Genomic DNA, 22,439 nt, shown 5'->3' on the forward strand with positions numbered 1-22,439 from the left:
TTTTTTTTAATCACTTTTACTACCCCAACTCTCTTATGTGCTTAGGGATTTCATACTGATGGAAAATGGGAAGATTTAATGGATGCCTGCAAAATCTGTAGTTAGAAAGAAATTTGTTGAAAAATAAGCACAGTTTTTTAGAACATAATGATGTTCTAACAGTGACAGACTCTATATATGGCAATGGTCCCATAAGATTATATTGCCTGTGATATCCCGACCTTCTGTTTGTGGAAGTACACTCTGTGCACCTAACAAACATTTCTTACAGTACAGCCCTGTCATTAAGCCACGCATGGCTATATTACAAAATGACAAAGAAATTCCTTCTAGATTGTCCTGTTTTTCTTTATCCAGTCTAGTAATAATTACATGTTCTCAGGCTGAGGATGTAGTTCAGAGGTAGAGAATCTGCCTAGCATGAGCCAGACCCTGGGTTCAATTCCCAGTACTGCAAAAAACAAAAACACATTCTCCCCTTTTGGTATACATTAGAAACACCTGAACTACTTCTTAAAAATGAAGATGTTTCAGCTTTATCTCAGACCTGCTGCTTTATTTATGATTTATGAGGATGTGTCTGTATTTTGAAAAAGATCCCAGATGACTGTGAGAAGCACTAAAGGTTGAGAACTACTGCAGTGTAGTAAAATTGAAATATAGACTCTGAGGTTAAATATATCTGGGCCCAGAGTTCAGATCTGCCACAGTCTAGGTGTATGATCCAGACCTAAGGCAAGGGTGCACATCAAATTACTTAATCTCTCTGAGCTTCATTTTCCTTGATATAAATAGGGCTGGCAATATTTTATAAACTAGTGGAGGGATTAAAGGAGATAGTAAATGAAAAGTGCTTTTCATATCCTAAGTGGCAGCTATTATTATTCCAGTAGAATGAAGGCTTCTTCAGTTTTCATCTTGACTTATGAAAAATGAAATGTTTCTCAGGGATCCTTTTTCTACATCCAAAAGAATGTTTATGTAGAACTTCCTCAAGACACCTTTATGTATTTTAACACTCTCTCTCTCTCTCTCTCTCTCTCTCTCTCTCTCTCTCTCTCTATATATATATATATATATATATATATATATATATATACACACACACACACATATATATATATAAATTTTAGTTGTAGTTGGGTACAATACATTTATTTTATTTATTTATTTTTATGTGGTGCTGACGATCAAACCCATTGCCTTGCATGTGCTAGGTGAGCGCTCTACTGCTGAGCCACAATCCCAGCTCCTTCTTTGTCTTATTTTAAAAACAAAATATTGATGTGCCACGAACTTGGGACAAAACCTGCTAGTTGCTAAACCATAGAACAATGGGTTTTTGTCAATGAAAGAAGATATGAATGCCTAATTATCCATCATCATATGCTTATGTGGTCAGTGTCTGGATTTCTAAATGATAATGTTTCAGATTTCTTTTTAAACATCTCAGATCAAAGAAAGGTTTCGTTTTGTTTTTCTTGAAATGTCTTCAGACTATTTAACTAGCAATGTAATGGAAAAAAAAAAAAAGCCACAAGAGAAAAGGAGAAGAAAAGAGCTACTGTTCTATTTCCTAGTAATGGTCTTTCCTGACTGTATAACATTACCCACATATCCTTTTATTTTCAGTTGCTACAAACTTGACAGAATTGAAATGAAAGTATTAGTTTCTTTTTTCTTAAAGATTGATTGAGCTGGGCACGGTGGCTCATGCCTGCAATCCCAGCACCTTGGGAGGCTGAGGAGGAATATCACAAGTTCAAAGCCAGCCTCAGCAATGGCGAAGTGCTAAGCGACTCAGTGAGACCCTGTCTCTAATAAAATACAAAATAGGGCTGGCCCAGTGGTTGAGTGCCCCTGAGTTCAATCCCCGGTACCCCCTACCCCTTAAAAAATATACCTTGGTCATTAGCAGTCAGTCAATTGGGCACATTTGCACCCATTCAAAAGAAGGAAAAACTAAGACCCATGAAGGAAGGAAGAGTAGTATTCCCAAAGCCTTGAAATAGATACCCAGCGCTCCCCTAGCAACTCTCTGCCCCTATAATCACTTGTGAATAAGTCCCAAAATCCAAGCTGTGCAACCAAGGTGGCAATGTCATGTCCTGATAAAGAATCAACCAGTGGACAGCCAGACTCAGACATACTGGAGTTCATAAATGCCTGAATCCAAGGCCTCATTCTGTTTAAAGCCAGAGGACCCTCCTCTACCCCAGGGCTCTCTAAGCTGACAGGAGTCTTGCTCAGAAGGCCACAGCTGGGCTCTGGAGACCTAGGAGAGAAGTAGTGAGAGGCAGATCCCATGGTCTCCATGCTCCCTCCAAAACAAGCAGCACACCCAGTGCCCATCTTCTCCTGCTCCCACCGAGCAGACAGCTCTAGTCAGACACCCCACCAGACCTGCATTCCCACCTGCCTGCAAAATTTGTCCTCCTGGAGGGTGGAATAGTCTGCATTTCAATCTCCTGGGCTCCAAATCTCAAGTCACCACCCCCCCCAGAGCCTTCTCTTACCTTCCACCCATCCCCACAAGTCCCCCTCAAAGCTACCAAGTCTCACCTAGCTTCTTCCATCGTGATCTGGCCCAGATCTGCTCTTCACCTGGACCCTTGCACCCATTTCCTGCCTGGTCTCCAGCCCCAACCTCTTTCTCTCCAACTCACACACTGTCTGCATTTTATTTCCAAATTATGAGGAAGTCGCCCCTATCTTGAACTCTTGTGGTGAATCACCATTATTGAAGAAAGCTTGGGCTCCTGGGTCTGGAACCCTGTCGTTCCTTCCCTCTTCTCCCTCTTATCTCCTGCTCTCGTGCCCCACTTACCCCCTTGCTGGCCCATCTACATCACATCCTCATTCCCTTTCTGAAAACCATCATTTTTTGAAATCTCTTCTCTCATTCAAGGCCAAGTGTCCTCCTCCTCTCTGGGATTTGCCTAACCATGGTCCCTACTCTGGGCTTGTATGTCTATGTTAGCAAATGTCGTACCCTTCATCAGGTAACACATGACCCTCATTCCAACCCCTGCAAAAACCATGGAACCTAATAACCCAGGAATCTTCAAGTCTGAGAAAAAGATGGAAGCTGGGATATTCTCCTCCATTTGTGATCTAGCCCCCTGTATTCCAGGACCAGAAAAGATACTACCCCTAAGTGATAATAAAGACAATGAAAATGGAGGAGGGCAGCAGTCAACATTTGTTGGGCACTTACTATTTGTCAGGCACTAATCTTATCACCTTGTATGTATTTACACCTCATAAAAAGCCCTATGAAGTAGTTACTGGGATTATGCCCGTTTTACAAATGAGGAGACCGAGGCACACAAAGTTGAGAACTTTGTTACACATGGTAGAGCAAGAATTTGAATGCAAGCTGGGTGTGGTGATTCACGCCTGTAATTCTAGTGGCTCTGGAGGCTGAGGCAGGAGGATCGCTAGTTCAAAGCCAGCCCCAGCAAAAGTGAGGCTCTAAGCAACTCAGTGAGACCCTGTCTCTAAATAAAATACAGAATAGAGCTGGGGATGTGGCTCAGTGGTCAAGTGCCTCTGAGTTCAATCCCCCCCACTCCACCCTACAAAAAAAAAAAAAAAAGATTTTGAATACTTAAAGCATAATGGTAGACACAAGTATTTAATTTACATGAATCTTGCCTAGCATTTATCAAGGCCATGGATAGCTGCATTCTCTTATGAAATGGTCATTCACATTATCTTCTTATTGAAGAAGCTTTGTTTATTTACTTTGTTGTGTTTCATCACGGAGTATAGTGCATGTATTAAATGTAAACATTGCAAGTACTAGAGATTATATATAACATCATGCTTGATGATTTCTGTTATTTCTAGGATTGCCATTTATGTAAATTATACAAACACACACATACACACACACACACACACACACACACACACACACACACACACAGTTTGAGCATCCCAGATCCAAAATCTGCAATCTCCAAAATTTAAAACATTTTGAACACTGACAAGATACTACAAAAGGAAAATTCTATACCTTGAAACTTTGTTTCCTGTATAAAATTATTTAAAATATGGTATATAATAAATTATCTTCATGCTATACGATATAAATATATGAAGCATAAATGAATTTGTGTTTAAATTTGGGTTGCATCCCCAAGTTACCTCATCATGTATATATAGATATTTTAAAATCCAAAACAATCTGAAATTCAAATTCTTCTGGTCTCAAGTCTTTTAGATAAGAGATACTTAACCTGATTTTACATATATTTTTGTCTCCACTCAGATTGCAGCATTGCATATTCGTGGGTCAGAATACTTTCTAGGAAAATTTGATGCCACAACTGTTTTTTAGCAGCAACTACAATAGACAAGTATACAACTAGAAGAAAACAGTTTTAGTGGCCTATAACTTAAGTTGGAATTTTGGGGGCTGGGGATGTGGCTCAAGCAGTAGCGCACTCGCCTGGCATGCGTGCTGCCGGTTCGATCCTCAGCACCTCATACAAACAAAAATGTTGTGTCCTCCGAAAACTAAAAAATAAATATTAAAAAAATTCTCTCTTTCTCTCTCTCTCTCTCTCTCTCTCTCTCTCTCTCTCTCTCTCTCTCTCTCTCTCTAGAAGAAGAAGAAGAAGAAGTTGGAATTTTGGCATTGTGGTTTATCTGCATAACCATTCTACTATAATATCAGTAAGTGACTTAAAGTGTCTATTATATCAGGCTCCACGTTAACATACAAACAAAAAGTGTCTTAGAATAATGTAGGTGGGAAATAATCTGGAGATAATACAATGCAATTGCAAGGTAATAGCAACACACTAACAGGAGCAGTGTTGTGTGATGCTGGAGAGCTCTAACTCTGTGATCCTGGGAAACTTAATTCAAGTGTTTCTGTTTTCTCATCTATAAAATAAAAATAATCATTGACTTGAAGCATAGAAAATTTTGCAACCCAAAAGGTAAGAAATTTGGGTTCAATATACTGAATAATAGGGTACTGATACCACCAGTTATTGGTGACTAGTTCTGCTTCTCCACATGTTGAAGTTTGAACATTAGAGAAGCACACCGAGGCCAGCATATAAAGCAGGGCTTATTGAAAAAGGGGTAACATAGACCTCTCCTGGGAGGGAGAAGGGGACCATAACTGGTTTCCAGGTATCCCCAACAGCGAAGTATTCTGCTCCTTTTATATGTCCTAGGCTTCCTTTGTTCTCCTGCCCTTTTCCCCTTATCTTTCTCCTTCCTGTGTATGTGACTAGGCCTAGGAAATGCTCAGTGGAATGGCTAGAAGGTGGGAAAGAGGGCTGGGGTTGTGGCTCAGCAGTAAAACGCTTCCCTAATATATGTGTGAGGCCCTGGGTTCCATCCTCAGCACCACATAAAAATAAATAAATAAAATAGAGATATTGTGTCCAACTACAACCAAAAAAAGAAGAAAAAAGAGGTGGGATACAGGTGGGCTGAAGGAGGAAGGGCAGGATGGACCAGCCCTGGACACACTTATTTATTTATTTATTTATTTATTTATTTATTTATTTTGAGCAAAGAATTTAATCATAATTTTTGCAGACATTTCAGTGGAGTGTCACAATATGCAAATTTAGGGTTTGATAGGTTCAAGTTAAAGCAACAATTTTATATATATATATATATATATTTTTTTTATTGGTTGTTCAAAACATTACAAAGCTCTTGACATATCATGTTTCATACATTAGATTCAAGTTGGTTATGAACTCCCATTTTTACCCCAAATACAGATTGCAGAATCACATCTGTTACACATCCACATTTTTACATAATGCCCTATTAGTAACTGTTGTACTCTGCTACCTTTCCTATCCTCTACTATCCCCCCTCCCCTCCCCTCCCATCTTCTCTCTCTACCCCATCTACTGTATTTCATTTCTCTCCTTGTTTATTTACCTGTTCCCCTCGCAACCTCTTATGTGTGATTTTGTATAACAATGAGGGTCTCCCTCCATTACCATGCAATTTCCCTTTTGTCTCCCTTTCCCTCCCACCTAGTGTATCTGTTTAATGTTGATCTTTTCTTCCTGCTCTTCCTCCCTGCTCTGTTCTTGGTTGTTCTCATTATTCAAAGAAGACATTTGGTATTTGTTTTTTAGGGATTGGCTAGCTTCACTAAGCATAATCTGCTCTAGTGCCATCCATTTCCCTGCAAAATCCATGATTTTGTCATTTTTAGTGCTGTGTAATATTCCATTGTGTATAAATGCCACATTTTTTAATCCATTCATCTATTGAAGGGCATCTGGGTTGGTTCCACAGTCTAGCAATTGTGAATTGTGCCGCTATGAACATCAATGTGGCAGTATCCCTGTAGTAAGCTCTTTTAAGGTCTTCAGGGAATAGTCCGAGAAGGGCAATAGCTGGGTCAAATGGTGGTTCCATTCCCAGCTTTCCCAGGAATCTCCATACTGCTTTCCAAATTGGCCGCACCAATTTGCAGTCCCACCAGCAATGTACAAGAGTACCCTTTTCCCCACATCCTCGCCAGCACTTGTTGTTGTTTGACTTCATAATGGCTGCCAATCTTACTGGAGTGAGATGGTATCTTAGGGTAGTTTTGATTTGCATTTCTCTGACTGCTAGAGATGGTGAGCATTTTTTCATGTACTTGTTGATTGATTGTATGTCCTCCTCTGAGAAGTGACTGTTCAGGTCTTTGGCCCATTTGTTGATTGGGATATTTGTTTTCTTATTGTTTAATTTTTTGAGTTATTTGTATACTCTGGATATTAGGGCTCTATCTGAAGTGTGAGGAGTAAAAATTTGTTCCCATGATGTAGGCTCCCTATTTACCTCTCTTATTGTTTCTCTTGCTGAGAAAAAACTTTTCAGTTTAAGTAAGTCCCATTTATTGATTCTTGTTATTAACTCTTGTGCTATGGGTGTCCTGTTAAGGAATTTGGAACCCGACCCCACAATATGTTCTATTCAATATAGTTCTCGAAACACTGGCCAGAGCAATTAGACAGATGAAAGAAATTAAAGGCATAAAAATAGGAAAAGAAGAACTTAAATTATCACTATTTGCGGATGACATGATTCTATACCTAGAAGACCCAAAAGGGTCTACAAAAAACTATTAGAACTAATAAATGAATTCAGCAAAGTGGCAGGATATAAAATTAACATGCATAAATCAAAGGCATTTCTGTATATCAGCGACAAAACTTCTGAAATGGAAATGAGGAAAAACACTCCATTCACAATATCCTCAAAAAAAATAAAATACTTGGGAATCAACCTAACAAAAGAGGTGAAAGATCTATACAATGAAAACTACAAAACCCTAAAGAGAGAAGTAGAAGAAGATCTTAGAAGATGGAAAAATATACCCTGTTCATGGATAGGCAGAACTAACATCATCAAAATGGCGATATCACTAAAAGTTCTCTATAGGTTTATATATATATATATATATATATTTTTTTTTTTTTTAGTTCTCAGCGGACACAACATCTTTGTTGGTATGTGGTGCTGAGGATCGAACCCGGGCCGCACGCATGCCAGGCGAGCGCGCTACCGCTTGAGCCACATCCCCAGCCCCGCTCTCTATAGGTTTAATGCAATCCCAATCAAAATCCCAACTGCATTTCTTGTAGAAATAGATAAAGCAATCATGAAATCCATATGGAAAAATAAAAGACCCAGAATAGCAAAAGCAATTCTAAGCAGGAAGCGTGAATCAGGCGGTATAGCGATACCAGATTTCAAACTATATTACAGAGCAATAGTAACAAAGACAGCATGGTACTGGTACCAAAACAGGCAGGTGGACCAATGGTACAGAATAGAGGACACAGAGACTAATCCACAAAGCTACAACTATCTTATATTTGATAAAGGAGCTAAAAGCATGCAATGGAGGAAGGATAGCATCTTCAACAAATGGTGCTGGGAAAACTGGAAATCCATTTGCAACAAAATGAATCTGAATTCCCTCCTCTCGCCATGCACAAAAGTTAACTCAAAGTGGATCAAGGAGCTAGATATCAAATCAGAGACTCTTCGTCTGATAGAAGAAAAAGTTGGACACACTAATTTAAACAACCTTATAGCTGCTGTAGGGAGGGACAATTCCTGGGACTGGTTACCTTGGCAACAAGTTGGAGCAGGGGCAGGTTCTTGATAAGAGTGGTGGAAGGGCTCTAGGAATTAACATTTCAATCCTTCAGGGTCAGTCTCCAAAGGATTCACTCAAAATTGGCCTCCTTGATCTGACCTGACTTGATTTACCTATCTATCCTGACTGCCTGTCTAATTCTGGTTTGAAAATTACATGAGGAACATTATTTTAATGACTGTATATGGATGGAGTGTGAGAGTCTAGTCACAAAGATATCAGCTGGGATTCTGCCAGAGCAATCTAGACGTGAAAGGTGAAACTATGGAAATGGAAAGAGATGATCAAGACCAAAGGAAAAAAATCACTATGAAAAACAAAATCATCCAAATTTCATGATGGATTGGGTGTTTTAAAACACCCCTCTCCCTACAAATGTCATCATTCAGCAAAAATCTTAGAAAATGCTGGTGTAGCAGCTCAGTGAAAGTCTTCTATAAGTGCTGTCAGAAGTTATAAACTCTGGGGACTCCAGCTGATAATGTGTGCACTCACTTACAGCTTCCTTTGCCCCTTTGTACACTAGAGCACATCAGGAAATATTGGCTTATCTCTGTAGGAAGTATCTCCATAGGAGTTGCTTACTGAATGAATGCCTTTGTTTACAACTAATTGACCCTTCTTAAAACAGCAATTTTTTAGAACTTACCCAATTAGGCAGACTTTACCCATCTGATAAGTCAGAGACAAATCAAGCTCAACAGTCATATTGGAGAAAGAAAAGAAAGCACAGAAGGAGGGCACCATTATACAAAAGAACAATAAACCAGTAAAAAATAGACAATTAAGAAAATGTTATTATAATTTGAACATTGAATTATACCACTGATCCTTTTCCTGCATTATATTAACAGGCTGAACCAATCTTTTTTCAGTCCTTTTTGTAGTGGAGTGTAAGGATTTTCATCAATTGGAGAAGAGTCTGAAATTAGAAACCAGAAAGTATCACAATCTCTTGATCTATTTTAACTTAATATCAATGATAAAATAAGAAAATGACTTAAAATTGGTTCGTGAGAATTCCCTTAAGAAATACCCAAAGGAGTGAACTTTGACTCAGAAATAGTCTTCATTGTTATTCCATGAGTATTTGATAAATCTAACCAATGTAAACAAATAAGTAAAACCAAGTAATCTCTGAAATGAGACTATAATTTTCCCTTTAAAATTAATACATTGAAGGGCTGGAGTTGTAGCTCACCTGCCTCCTACGTGTGAGGCACTGTGTTCAATTCCCAGCACCACATATAAATAAGCAAATAAAATAAAGGTCCATCAACAACTAAACAAATATTTTTTAAAAAATTAATACATTCTATAGCCAGGTGGGAGTCTAAAGCAGAAGGAACACAAGTTCAAATCCAGTCTCGCAATTTAGTGAGTCACTGTCTCAAAATAAAAAATAGGGCTGGGGAAATAACTTTTAGATTAAAATAGATTTTTAGATTGCCCTACCCTAGTACCCTAAAAATAAATAAACACACACATTGTCAGATCTTTTTTGTTGCTGTTGTTTTTAATTTGTTCTCATTAGTTATACATGACAATAGGATGCATTTTAACACATCATAAATAGATGGAGTATAACTTCTCATTCTTCTGGTTGTACATGATATAGCATTCCACTGGTTGTGTAATCATATATGCACATAGGGTAATAATGTCCAGTTCATTCTATCATCCCTACCCTACCCCTGTACCCCTCCCTTTACTCTCCCTCTGTCTAATCCAAAGTACCTCTGTTTTTCCCTGCAGCCCACCCCCCACCCTCGATTGCTTATTAGCACTCACACATCAGAGAAAACATTCAGCCTATAGTTCTTTGGAATTGGCTTATTTCACTTACCATGACTGCTCCAGTTCCATCCATTTACCAGCAAATACCATAATTTCATTCTTCTTAAAGGCTGAGTAATATTCCATTGTGTATATATACCACATTTTGTTTATCCATTCATTTGTTGAAGGGCACCTAGGTTGGTACCATAGCTTAGCAATTGTGAATTGAGCTGCTATGTGGCTGTGTCACTGTAATATGGTGATTTTTTTAACTCCTTTGGGTATAAACCAAGGAATGGGATAGCTGGGTCAAATGGTGGTTCCATTCCAAGTTTTCTGAGGAATTTCCATACTGCTTGCACCAATATGTAGTCCCACCAGCAATGTATGAGTGCACTTTGTTCCCCACATTATCACCAACATTTATGGACAACAGATTATTTTTTAAGTATCTAGCAGAGCTACTATTTTCAGTGAAGAGAGGAATATGTCAATAGTTGTATTTTAGTTTATATAACTAGATGGTGGTAATATTATTTACTTAATATATTTAAATAAGCATTGTCTCTATGAGCAAATACATTACTACTCTTCTTACTATTCTTATTTGAGTATTGATTCCCAATATAAAAGAAGTTACTTTCACAAGATCTTTTGTCTTGACACAAGAATTTATAATTCCCTTCTGTTAGCCAAGTATTAAAGACCACTGCTCAAAAACAAAACAAACAAAATGTGTTTTGTGAAGTAGTATCCAGGTTGCTTGCTTTGAAAGTTAAATCATAAGGAAAACCTTGCTTATAAATGCACTTCATCCCCGTGGAACATATCTTGGCTCTAATTTCTAAAGCAAATTTCTGTCAAGGCATGTGCTGCTGTTTTTCTGTTGATACTCATATAGAAGCTAAAAATGAGGTAGTGAAAGGCAGGAGGTCAAACCAGGTCCCTTTCCAGGTTGGATTGAAAGAATGGAGTAACTACTTCAAAGTTTGCTACAAAAGTAAAAGTTATTATAACAACTTACAGTATTAATCAAATGATGAAAATGCATAAAAGTATTTTGTTTCTGGAAGCTTTGTTGGCTGTAGGCTAATTTCTACTTCTTTATAACAGTTTTGGCAATCATTTAGTCATTATTAGCTTCATTATTATTGGACTTGGGTATGTAACTCAGTGGTAGAGTGTTTAGCATATGCAAGGCCCTGGGCTTAATCTTCAACACCAAAAAAAGAAAAAATGAGAGAGAGAGAGAGGGAGGGAGGGAGGGAGATATTTTCAAACTTCCATGTACTTATTAAACCAGACTGATTCGTGGTTCTAAAGTGGGGCCTGAGACCCTGCATTCCTTTTTCTTTTTTTGCAATAGTAGGGATTAAACTTGGGGGTACTCTACCATTGAGCTACACCCTCAGCCCCCTCCCCCCCACCTTTTTTTTAGAGACCTGGTCTCTATAAATTGCTGAGGCAAGCCTTGAACTTGTGATCCTCCAACCTCAGCCTCACAGGATGCTGGGATTACAAGCAAGTGCCATCATGACCAGCAAGACACTATAGTTCTAACAAGCTCACAGTGTTACTGCTGCTTCTGGTTAATTGGGTTATAATAATTATTCATTTATTTATTTTTAGTTGTAGAAGGACACGACACCTTTATTTGATTTAGTTATTTTCGTGTGGTGCTGAGGATTGAACCCAGTGCCTCACTCATGCTAGGCAAGCGCTCTACTACTGAGCTACCACGGAGCCTGTAGTGTGTCATATTTTGAGTAGCAAATCTAAATGGTTGTTCTTGTTACTTGTAGTAGCTGTTTCCTTACTCTATTTGACTTCTTTGCCTATAAGATTATCTTTGTGTACTGTTTATTTTGCCACTTTAGGCTGTTTCATAATGCTTATTCTTTCTTTGGCAAAGAAAATTCCCCCTGGAAGACATAGTGGGAACTCCATTATTTGTTTCAGGGCTAGCTATAGTGGTATGCCCCAGAGGAGCCTGTTGTTGCTTCTCTTTGCAACAAAGACCTGTTGATTAACAGAGATTTTCCTATTTAACTAGGGTTAACTCTGAAACATGGGTTTTACAGTAAGACCTGGATTGTGTGACCTTGGGAAAGTTACTTAATTTCTTTGATCTTCAATTTCTTAGTCTAAAATAAAAATAAAATGAAAATTTTCTTAGTAAAATGCTAAGATTGTTGGAATAATTAGTGATTAGCAACCATTTATATTAAACACCTGGTGTAGTATACTAGATCCCTATAGTATGATAGGAATTTAACAGTAGTTAAGTATTGTTGCCAGTGAATGGAATGAAGAAGCATTAAAAACTATTTAATTTTTGCTATGTGAGGCATTTCATTAGCAATGTAGTTAACAGAGAAAAAAATTGTGAATTGTTTTCTGTGAAATTAAAGATTATGTTTTGATTTTACTGTTTGTTATGTTTTTGATGGTGCTGAGGATTGATCCCAGGGCCTTGTGCATGCAAGGCAAGCACTCTTCCAACTGAGCTATATCCCCAGCCCTTTATGTTTTTGCCTTATTTTGTTTTTCAAATGTGTGTGTGTGTGTGTGTGTGTGTGTGTGTGTGTGTGTACATATGTCCATGTGATTACTTTGGAAGACTGAGAGTCACATCATCTTTTTGAATGTCCATTAAAACTCTAGTGATTCAGAAGAGATTAAATTTTAGATTCTCAACTTTATTTTTTTAAAAAGGAAATTAATTCCATTTTATCCTAACTCACCTGAATTTTTTAGGCCAATTTGGGGCATTGTTGCTGTATATTTTTCCTGAGTACTTTAGTATAGAGGAGAATCATCAGGAACAACACAGCTGGTACCTTGAGGAACATGACATAAAATTGGCATTACATGTAAGCCTCTGAAAGACAACAGTTGTTCAGTTACTAATCTTTTCAGACAGAGCCTTTGATTTGGCCTCAAACTACTGCAAGTTATCATAGAAGTATTTTTATTTGCTGCCAAAATCCTTCACAAAACTTCCTAGTACATTCTGAAATGCAAGCGTAAAGGCTATTATGATTTTTTTATTTCCTTTTCACCCTTGCATTAGATAGTTTTCTTATAGTGGGCTTAAAATGTTTGCTCAGTTAGACGCTACATAACAGAGAGTCTTTCCAATAGCACATGTGTTCCAGGATCACCTATTAGCTATATTATATCAATGAGAACTCTAGCTGATGGGGTATTCATCTGCAAGAAAATATTCTCTCAGTACCCCTGGGCTTAGCAGTGCAGATCCTCACTATCATTTGTCTCACTTCAAAGCTAATTGAAATCAGCCAGCCTATGTTTCAAAATATCCTACACATACTACCAACCATCTGGCTGCTCACAAATGATGAAGACATTTAATATAAAACCTGGTTAATGCACTACCCTCTCACCTCTAGAGAACAAATCTTGCCTAGGACACACATAGTCTTACTTTAATATCAGTCTATAACGGGACAGTCATTTGGGTCCCCAAACTCATAACAATTTGGTATAATCCTTCCCAAGTGACTGACCATGTGATCGATGTTCAGAATGATCTTTACCAAGCTCATTCAGAATGGCAATGACAGAGCAGAAGGTTTATGTATGACCACCAGCTCTAGAATATCTAGAGTACATTGCATGTGGGTAAATGACTTATGCAACTGTTTTTAGTAACTTGTTGTTATTTTCTCTGATATAACAATAAATATTGAATGAAATATATGCTTATGGTAGAAAATTTGGAAAATAGACATTTCTATTTTGTTAGTCTTTAATTCTTTAAAAATTAGGTTTGTGTGTATTTTTAGTAAAATCGGATTATTCTATAGGTAGTTTTTATCTTCATTATAAACCTAGTAATTTTTTATGAATTTTTAAATACTAGAGATTGAATTTGGGGTGCTGAACCACCAAGCTACATCCTCAGCACTTTTATGTATTTTTAAATTTTTAAAGACTGAGGCTGGCCTGAATTTGTAATCCTCCTGCCTTGGCCTCCTGAGACTCTGAGATTATAGGAGTATGCCACTGTGCCTAGTGAACATTTTTCATTTATGTAATCATTTTAGTAATAACTGTCATTATATACTATCTTAAGTTCCCTACTGTGAGACGTTTAGATCATCTCTGTTTTAACTATCATAAGTTAATACTGTTGGAACATCAGTAGAAACTTACTTATGCATACAGATTAATCATTGAGCAGATCATTGCTTTTCTTTAAGATAAATTCTTAGAAATTAATTGCAAGATCAAAAGACATGTAAATTTTTAACGTGCTTTGTTTGCTTTTATTTTGTTTCATTGTATGTTTTAGGAATAGTTTCACATATATTGCCTTATCATTCTTGAAAATAATCACACATTGTTTGTACTTTCCTTAGAATGTGTAGAATACTGTCTAACCAACAGTGAAGCATAGACTATTTTTTCCCATTTTAGAACAATTTGACAGATGATTAATTGGTTTCTCATTGTTGTTTTAATTTTGAATTCTATGAATTTTTGTAAGGTAGAATATTGGTAAAATAAAAATTATTTTTGCTAAGATGTTTAGGAAAAAACACCTGTTAGTTCTAGCCATGCATTAATAAAAGTTTTATCTTCCTTAATCCATGTTCTAGATGATAATTTCTTTATTACAGGGGTTCAAGTTCTCTCTAGAGGCAGAGAGACCTTCCACACCCTTGATACATCACAGAAAAGAATTTAAGGATACATCAGGTTTTAGCAAAAGGAATAGCTTTATTAAAAAGTGAGTGGTGAAGGTGTACATTCTCAGAGCAGAATATAGGCTATCTCCAGAGTGAAATATATGTCCAGGGCTTAAGGTCAGAATCCTTATTAGCTTACATGATTAAGTAGAATATGTATGATCCAAAAGGCTGGACTTCCCTCAGAATTAGGAAGTATTAAGCAAAATCATGTTTCCTCAGTAGGGAGTCTTGTCAGGCATGAAGCTTTCAGCTTACATCAGTGTCTCTGCTGGTCAGATGGTCAATTTGATGATCAAGCCAGAGGGTCTTGGTCCAATCAAATGTTAGCCCCTAGCTTCATGGGGATAATGGTCTCTTTCTACCTCGTAGGCTTCTTTGCCCAGCTCATGGCTCAGGAGTCCAGGAGTTACCCATTCTGCATTCCAACAGCGACATTTCTCCTTTACAGATTGATTTTTGTTTTCCATTTTCCCACATTTCTATCTCAGTAATAAGCAATAGGATTGTAGCTTTTTAATGGCATTAAGTTTGTTATGCTTCCTTGAAGCATCTGAGTAAAAGTTGTTATTTTAAACCAATTAAATGTTACCTCATAGTACTTTTTTAATAATTTTTTTCTTTATTTTTTAATTTTAATTTGTTAAATATGACAGTGGAGTGCATTATAATTCATATTACACATATAGAGCACAATTTTTCACATCTCTGAATGTACACGAGTCACACCATTCGTGTCTTTCATAGTACTTTTTTATTAATTGTATCTTTTAAAACCTAACAATTTTACCAAGATCTCCATAATCTTTTTGCAAAATTTCTCATGAAGAATTTCTATTGCCAGTCTTTTCGCTGAAGAACCATTCTTTTACCCATTTATCTTACTAGTTAATCATGGTCATCTCTTCCTACCCATCACCAACCTTTATTTTTTTCTCTCTGGCCTTGCTGGTAGTTGAACTTAGGATCCCCACCCTCCTTTGAAAATCAAAAATCCAATTACATTTTGCTCTTGTCATGCTTAAATGCTAACCTCTGATTATATTATTAATATATTTTATATTATTTAACAGTTGGAAATATACAAGAATTGCCTATTAATAAATGAATTTTAGTATGTAAAATTAGGGTAGTTTAAAATTATAGTAGAACCATTGAATTAAGAGTCTTAATTAGTTAATGAGGGTAAAGTATTTTGAAGATAGTGAGCACTTTTTAAGTATTATATATTCTTTTTCTATGTGGTAATGATAGCTTGAAAGTCATTTTCGCTTTTTCAGTATCTCAACCAAACAGAGTTTAGTCCTTTTCTGGTCTTCACAGTCCAGACCCTTTACTGTGTAAGAGTGCTGCTGAGAATGTAGCATGAAGAGCCCTATAATTAGGTCTGCATTAATGGCACCTTTACACCCAAGTAGGTTTGGTAAATAAGGTTGGTTTTAAATTCCTGCCTATATAGGTGTAGCATGATTAAAGAGCAGTTCTTTTAAGGTATTTGATATTAGAGCCCTTAAAGCCCCAATCTGTAATTGTCACTTACTTAACAAACGAGTCTCAAAGAAGTAGTATTACATTGATTTATTTTTATAAGTTCTCACTATTAAATAGTGTGTATACTTCCTGCCTAATAATAGTAAAGTTTAATATTTTTGTGATAATTCAGATTATTGAAGAATTTCAAGATCATCAATCAGTCATTTCCTGAATTAGTTCCATTCCTTCCTTTCTATTCCCTCTGCCACTAACCTAGTTAAGACCCCATTACCTTCCCACCTGCACTTCTGGAACAGCCTCCTTATTAATCTCCCTACCTCAAGTTATTCTCTGTATTGCAGTTCATTTTATATAGTGCTCATAGATTAATCTTAATCTAAAATATAGATATGATTATATTATCTTCTGCTTAAAATATATATTTAATTGACTATATTTCTAGAACCAGCTGGCATTTAACAATTTACATTATTTAACCCTACAGTGAGATGCCAATGAGAAATAATGCTAGAAATCATGAACAGTGAGATGCAGTGAGATGGGAAATAATGCTAAAGCATTACAGCATTATTTCCCATCTCATTGTTCATGATTTCTTACCTTCAGAGCTTTCCTTAACTAGCCTAGGATGTCCTCAACTCCTCTCTTCCTACCACCCCACACTCAGAGCCATAGACTAAATACAGTCTGTGCGTTGTTAAATGGGTGGCAATAGGCTACACCTGGAAAAATATGTAGCCTTTCTGATCTATTGAACCAGAAAAGAGAAACTGGAAAATTACGAATGTGGCTTACAAAAGAAAGAGCCAGCTGGAAGATCCTCAGATTTTTGTCTACCTATGTCACTGATTCTTAAACATACATGCTCAGAATAGACTCAGACCAGCCTGAATAAAAACAAAACATCTGCTGCATCAGAAATATGTTTGTACTCAGATCTTAGTCAAGAAAATTATCTACTGAAACAAGAAAACACTACCCACTAGAGAAAAATAACAGAATCATGAATCTCCACAACTCAGGATACAATCCAAAATTACTTCATACACAAAGAATCAAGAAAATGGAACACATTTTCAGTTGAAAGATGATCAATTGATTTCAACCCCAAGATGAACCAAATGTTGGGCTTAACAAACAAGCGTTTGAACATAACTAATATAGATGCTGTCAGTGAAGTAAAAAAAAGACATGTTTTCCATGCATGAAAATCCCAGTAGAAAAATGAATTCTTAGCAGGGAGGTAGAAACATTAAAAAACCAAATGAACATTCTAGAACTGAAAAATACTATTTCTGGAATGAAGAATTCACTGGATGAAATTAATAGTTGAATTGTGCAACAGAGGAAGGAATAAGTGATCTCAAAAGGATCAATATTAATTTCCAAATTAAAAACAAAGAGAAAGAAAGATTGGAGGTGTAGGGGAATGAGCACACCCCCAAGGATCTGTTAGAAGATATTTAATGGTCAAATTGACCTGTAATTGGAATGCCAAAAAGAGAAGAAGGAAAGAATGGAGCAAGAATATCTGAGGAATTAATGGTTGAAAATTCCCCAAATCTGATAAAAGACAACAGTTTGCAAACACAAAATGCTAAACTGAACCAAGCCAAATAAATACAAGAAAGCCCTTGCCAAGCCATCTCATGGTCAGAATAACAAAAAGAGAAAGCTGACGTGTTACATGCAAAGGATCTGCTGATGGTTGATTTCACCTCAGAAACCATGAAAGACTGAAAAGAGAAGAACAACATCTTCAAAGTGCTGAAAGAAAAACTATCCACCTAGACCTCTTGGCCTGGAGAAAGCATTGTTCAAGAATGGAGGCAAAATAAAGACTTTCATTTTATTTATTTATTGATTGATTGATTGTGGTGCTGGGATTAAACCCAGGGCCTGTGCACACAAAGCAAGCACTCTACCAACGGAGCTATATCCCCAGCACAGTATATTTTTATATAAAATAAAGAAAATTTGCTACCATAGACCTTCTCCACAAGAAATGCTAAAGGAAGCTCCCTAGACTGAAGATAAATAATTCTAGATGGGAACATGAATCTTTAGTGAAGAATACAGAACATCAGAAATGCTGTCTGAGTAGAAGTCAAGGGCTTTTTTTTTTTTTTTTATTTTCCTCTTTTAACCTTTTTTCTTTTAATTTCTTGATAGACTATAACCACTTAAAACCAAAATTACAACATTTTCTTGAAGGGTTTATGCTGTGTATATGAAGAGGGAGGCATATGGGCCTAAGAAATTATAAGCCTTTATTTTATGTGAAATAGTCCATAATTAACTATATATGTAGTTAATATTTAATGTATATATACATATATATATATATATGTGTGTGTGTGTGTGTGTGTGTGTGTATGTATTTATATCCATCAATCCCTGGGGTAATTATCATTTTAAAAATGCAAAATATTATGGAAATCTAACAGGAAAATTAAACAGAAATCAACAGGAACATAAAACAAACATAATGTGTGTCTAATATTTGTGCTTCAAATACACAAAGTAAAAATTGACAGAATTAAAGGGCAAAATAGTTTTTTAATCATAGTTTATTTTATTTTATTTTTAATTAATTTTGTTATTTTAATTAGGTATCTATGACAGCAGAATGCATTTTTGATTCATTGTACATAACTGCAGCATAACTTTACATTTCTATGATTGTACATGATGTAGCATCACACCATATGTGCAGTCATATATGTACCTAGGGTAATGATGTCCATCTCATTCCTCCATCTTTCCTGCCCCCATGCACCCTCCCTACCCTTCCTACCCTTTGCCCAAAGTTCTTCTATTTTCTCCATCCCCATTATGAATCAGCATCCGCTTATCAGAGAGAACATTCAGCTTTTGGTTTGGGGGGATTGGCTTACTTCACTTAGCATGATATTCTCCAACTTCATCCATTTATCTACAAATGCCATGATTTTATTCTCTTTTAATGCTGAGTAATATTCCATTGTGTATATATACCACAGTTTTTTTTTATTCATTCATCTATTGAAAGGCATCTAGGTTGCTTCCACAGCTTAGCTATTGTGAATTGAGCTGCTGAGAACATTGATGTGGCTGCATTACTATAGTATGCTGATTTTAAGTTCTTTGGATACAGACCAAGGAGTGGGATAGCTGGGTCAAATGGTAGTTCCATTCCAAGTTTTCTAAGGAATTTCTATACTGCTTTCAATGTTGGTTGCACCAATTTGCAGTCCCACTAGCAATCTATGAGTGTGCCTTTTTCCCCACATCCTCATCAACATTTATTGTTGTCTGTATTCTATTGCCATTCTGACTGGCGTGAGATGAAATCTTAAGAGTAGTTTTGATTTGCATTTCTCTAATTACTAGAGGTGAAAGATCTCTACAATGAAAACTACAGAACACTAAAGGAAGAAATTAAAGAAGACCCATGCTCTTGGATAGACAAAATTAATATTGTCAAAATGGCCATACTATGCAAAGAGCTATACAGATTCAATGTGATTCCAATTAAAATCCCAACATCATTTCTTATAGAATAGAAAAAACAATCATGAAATTCATTTGGAAAAATAAGAGACCCAGAATAGCCAAAGCAGTCCTTAGCAAGGAAAATGAAGCAGGAGGCATCACAATACCAGACCTTAATTATATTACAAAACCATAGTAACAAAAACAGCATGGTGCTGGCACCAAAACAGACATGTAAACCAATGGTACAGAATAGAAGACACAAAGACAGACCCACATAAATACAGTTACATCATACTAGGCAAAGGTGCCAAAATCACAAACTGGAGAAAAGATAGCCTCTTCAACAAATGGTGCTGGGAGAACTGGAAATCCATATGCAGCAAAATGAAAATAAACCCCTGTCTCTCACCATGCACAAAACTCAGTGGATCAAGGACCTAGGAATTAGTCCAGAGACCCTTCACCTAATAGAGGAAAAAGTAGTCCCAAATCTTCATTATGTCAGATTAAGCCCCAACTTCCTTAATTGGAGTCCTAAAGTGCAAGAAATAAAATCAAGAATTAATAAATAGGATGGACTAAAAAGCTTCTTCTCAGCAAAAGAAACAATCAATGAGGTGAACAGAGAGCCTACATTTTTGGAGCAAATTTTTGCCACACACATGTCAAATAGAACACTAATCTCCAGGATATGTAAAGAACTCAAAAAACTTAACACCAAAGAAACAAACAAACCAATCGATAAGTGGGCTAAGGAGCTGAACAGTCACTTCTCAGAAGAAGATATACATTTGATCAACAAATATATGAAAAAATGTTCATAGTTGATTTTAACACCATCCTTTTGTCAATCCAACAGATACATAGATAATCCTAATAACATTTCTAATGACCTAGCCTTGATATTCATAGAATATTACAACAAATAATGGCAGAACACACATTCAAGTACACATGGTACATTTAGCAGAATGTGCTATAGTTTGCCCGCCCCCCCCCACAATATAACCTTAGATTTTAAAAGGTTGGAACCATATAGCATTTATTTTCTGACCACAATGAAATTAAGTCAACAAGATAATCAAAAATATACCTGTAAATTATCATTGGGCCAGAAGAAATTATAAGAGAATTGTAAAATATCTTAAACTGATAATATTATTGAGATTTGTAGGATGCAGCAAAAGTTGTACCTAGAGAGAAATGAGTAGTTTTATATGTATGGTAATGTATTATACAAGAAGAAAGTTCTCAAATCAATGTCTAATTGATAAGCAGATCCTAAAATTTGTATTGAAATACCAAAGGATTAGAAAATCCAAAACAACTTTGAAACAACAACATAGAGGACCTAAACCACTTGATTTGTAAGGCTATAGTAATCAAAAGTGCCCTACTAAGAGAGACAAATAGATCCATTAGAAAGAAAAGGGTGCCCAGATACATTCCTGTATCATGTTTGTTTGTTTTAAACAAATGTGCCTTGTTAATTCTTTTTTTAAATTGATGTGGAAACCTTTATTACATGGGCCATCTCACAAGATTAATGTTCCATAGAATTTCTTTTTTTAATATTTATTTTTTAAGGGCTGGGGATGTGGCTCAAGCGGTAGCGCGCTCGCCTGGCATGCGTGCGGCCCGGGTTCGATCCTCAGCACCACATACCAACAAAGATGTTGTGTCCGCTGAGAACTAAGAAATAAATATTTAAAAAAAATTCTCTCTCTCTCTCTCTCTCTCTCTCTCTCTCTCTCTCCTCTCTCACTCTCTCAAAAAAATTATTTTTTAATTTTAGGTGGATACAATATCTTTATTTTATTTTTTTATTTGGTGCTGAGAATCGAACCCAGTGCCTCACGCATGCTAGGCGAGCACGCTACCACTTGAGCCACATCCCCAGCCCAAGAATTTCTTTTTTTAAAATTTCTTTTATTTTATTTTTAATTTTTAATTCTAATTTGTAATATATATTGCAACAGAATGCATTACAATTCATATTACACATATAGAGCACAATTTTTCATATCTCTGGTTTTACACAAATTATAGTCACACCATTCGTGTCTTTATCCATGTACTTAGGGTAATGATGCCATTCCACCATCTTTTCTACTCCCATTTCCCCTCCTACCCCTTTGCTCTATCTAGAGTTCATCTGATTCTCCCATGCCTCTCCACCCCATTATATATCAGCATCCTTATGTCAGAGAAGACATTCAGCATTTGGTTTTTTTGGATTGGCTAACTTCACTTAGCATTATATTCTCTAACTCCATCCATTTACCTACAAATGCCATGATTTTATTCTCTTTTAATGCAGCATAATATTTCATTGTGTATATATACCACATTTTCTTTATCCATTCATCTACTAAAGGGCATCTAGGTTAGTTCCATAGTTTAGCTATTGTGAATTGTGCTGCTATAATCATTGATGTGGCTGTGTCTCTGTAGTATGCTGTTTTTAAGTCCTTTGAGTATTGACCGAGGAGTGGGATAGCTGGGTCAAAAGGTGGTTCCATTTCCAGTTTTCCAAGGATTCTGCAAACTGCTTTCCATAATGATTGTACCAATTTTCAGTCCCACCAGCAATGCTAAGCCCCAGGCCAACATCATTCTAAATGGAGAAAAATTGAAAGTATTCCCTCTAAAAACTGGAGCAAGACAGGGATGACCCCTTTCACCACTTCTATTTAACATAGTTGTTGAAACACTGGCCAAAGCAATTAGACAGATGAAAGAAATTAAAAGGATATGGATAGGAAAAGAAGAACTCAAATTAGCACTATTTGCCAACGGTATGATTCTATACCTAGAAGACCAAA

General features: G+C 36.4%; 1 protein-coding gene across 1 annotated transcript in view; it reads left to right on the plus strand.

The window, feature by feature from the left end:
* Peak1 (pseudopodium enriched atypical kinase 1) overlaps positions 1-22,439 on the plus strand; it is a 300,160-nt gene that overhangs the window by 169,530 nt on the left and 108,191 nt on the right. The window contains exon 6 of the mRNA XM_077799587.1: positions 4,614-4,683. The gene's annotated coding sequence lies outside the window, so the exon portion shown is untranslated. The remainder of the gene's footprint in view (positions 1-4,613; positions 4,684-22,439) is intronic.

The sequence above is a fragment of the Urocitellus parryii genome, chromosome 6 (assembly GCF_045843805.1).
Source record: "Urocitellus parryii isolate mUroPar1 chromosome 6, mUroPar1.hap1, whole genome shotgun sequence".
Classification (NCBI taxonomy): domain Eukaryota; kingdom Metazoa; phylum Chordata; class Mammalia; order Rodentia; family Sciuridae; genus Urocitellus; species Urocitellus parryii.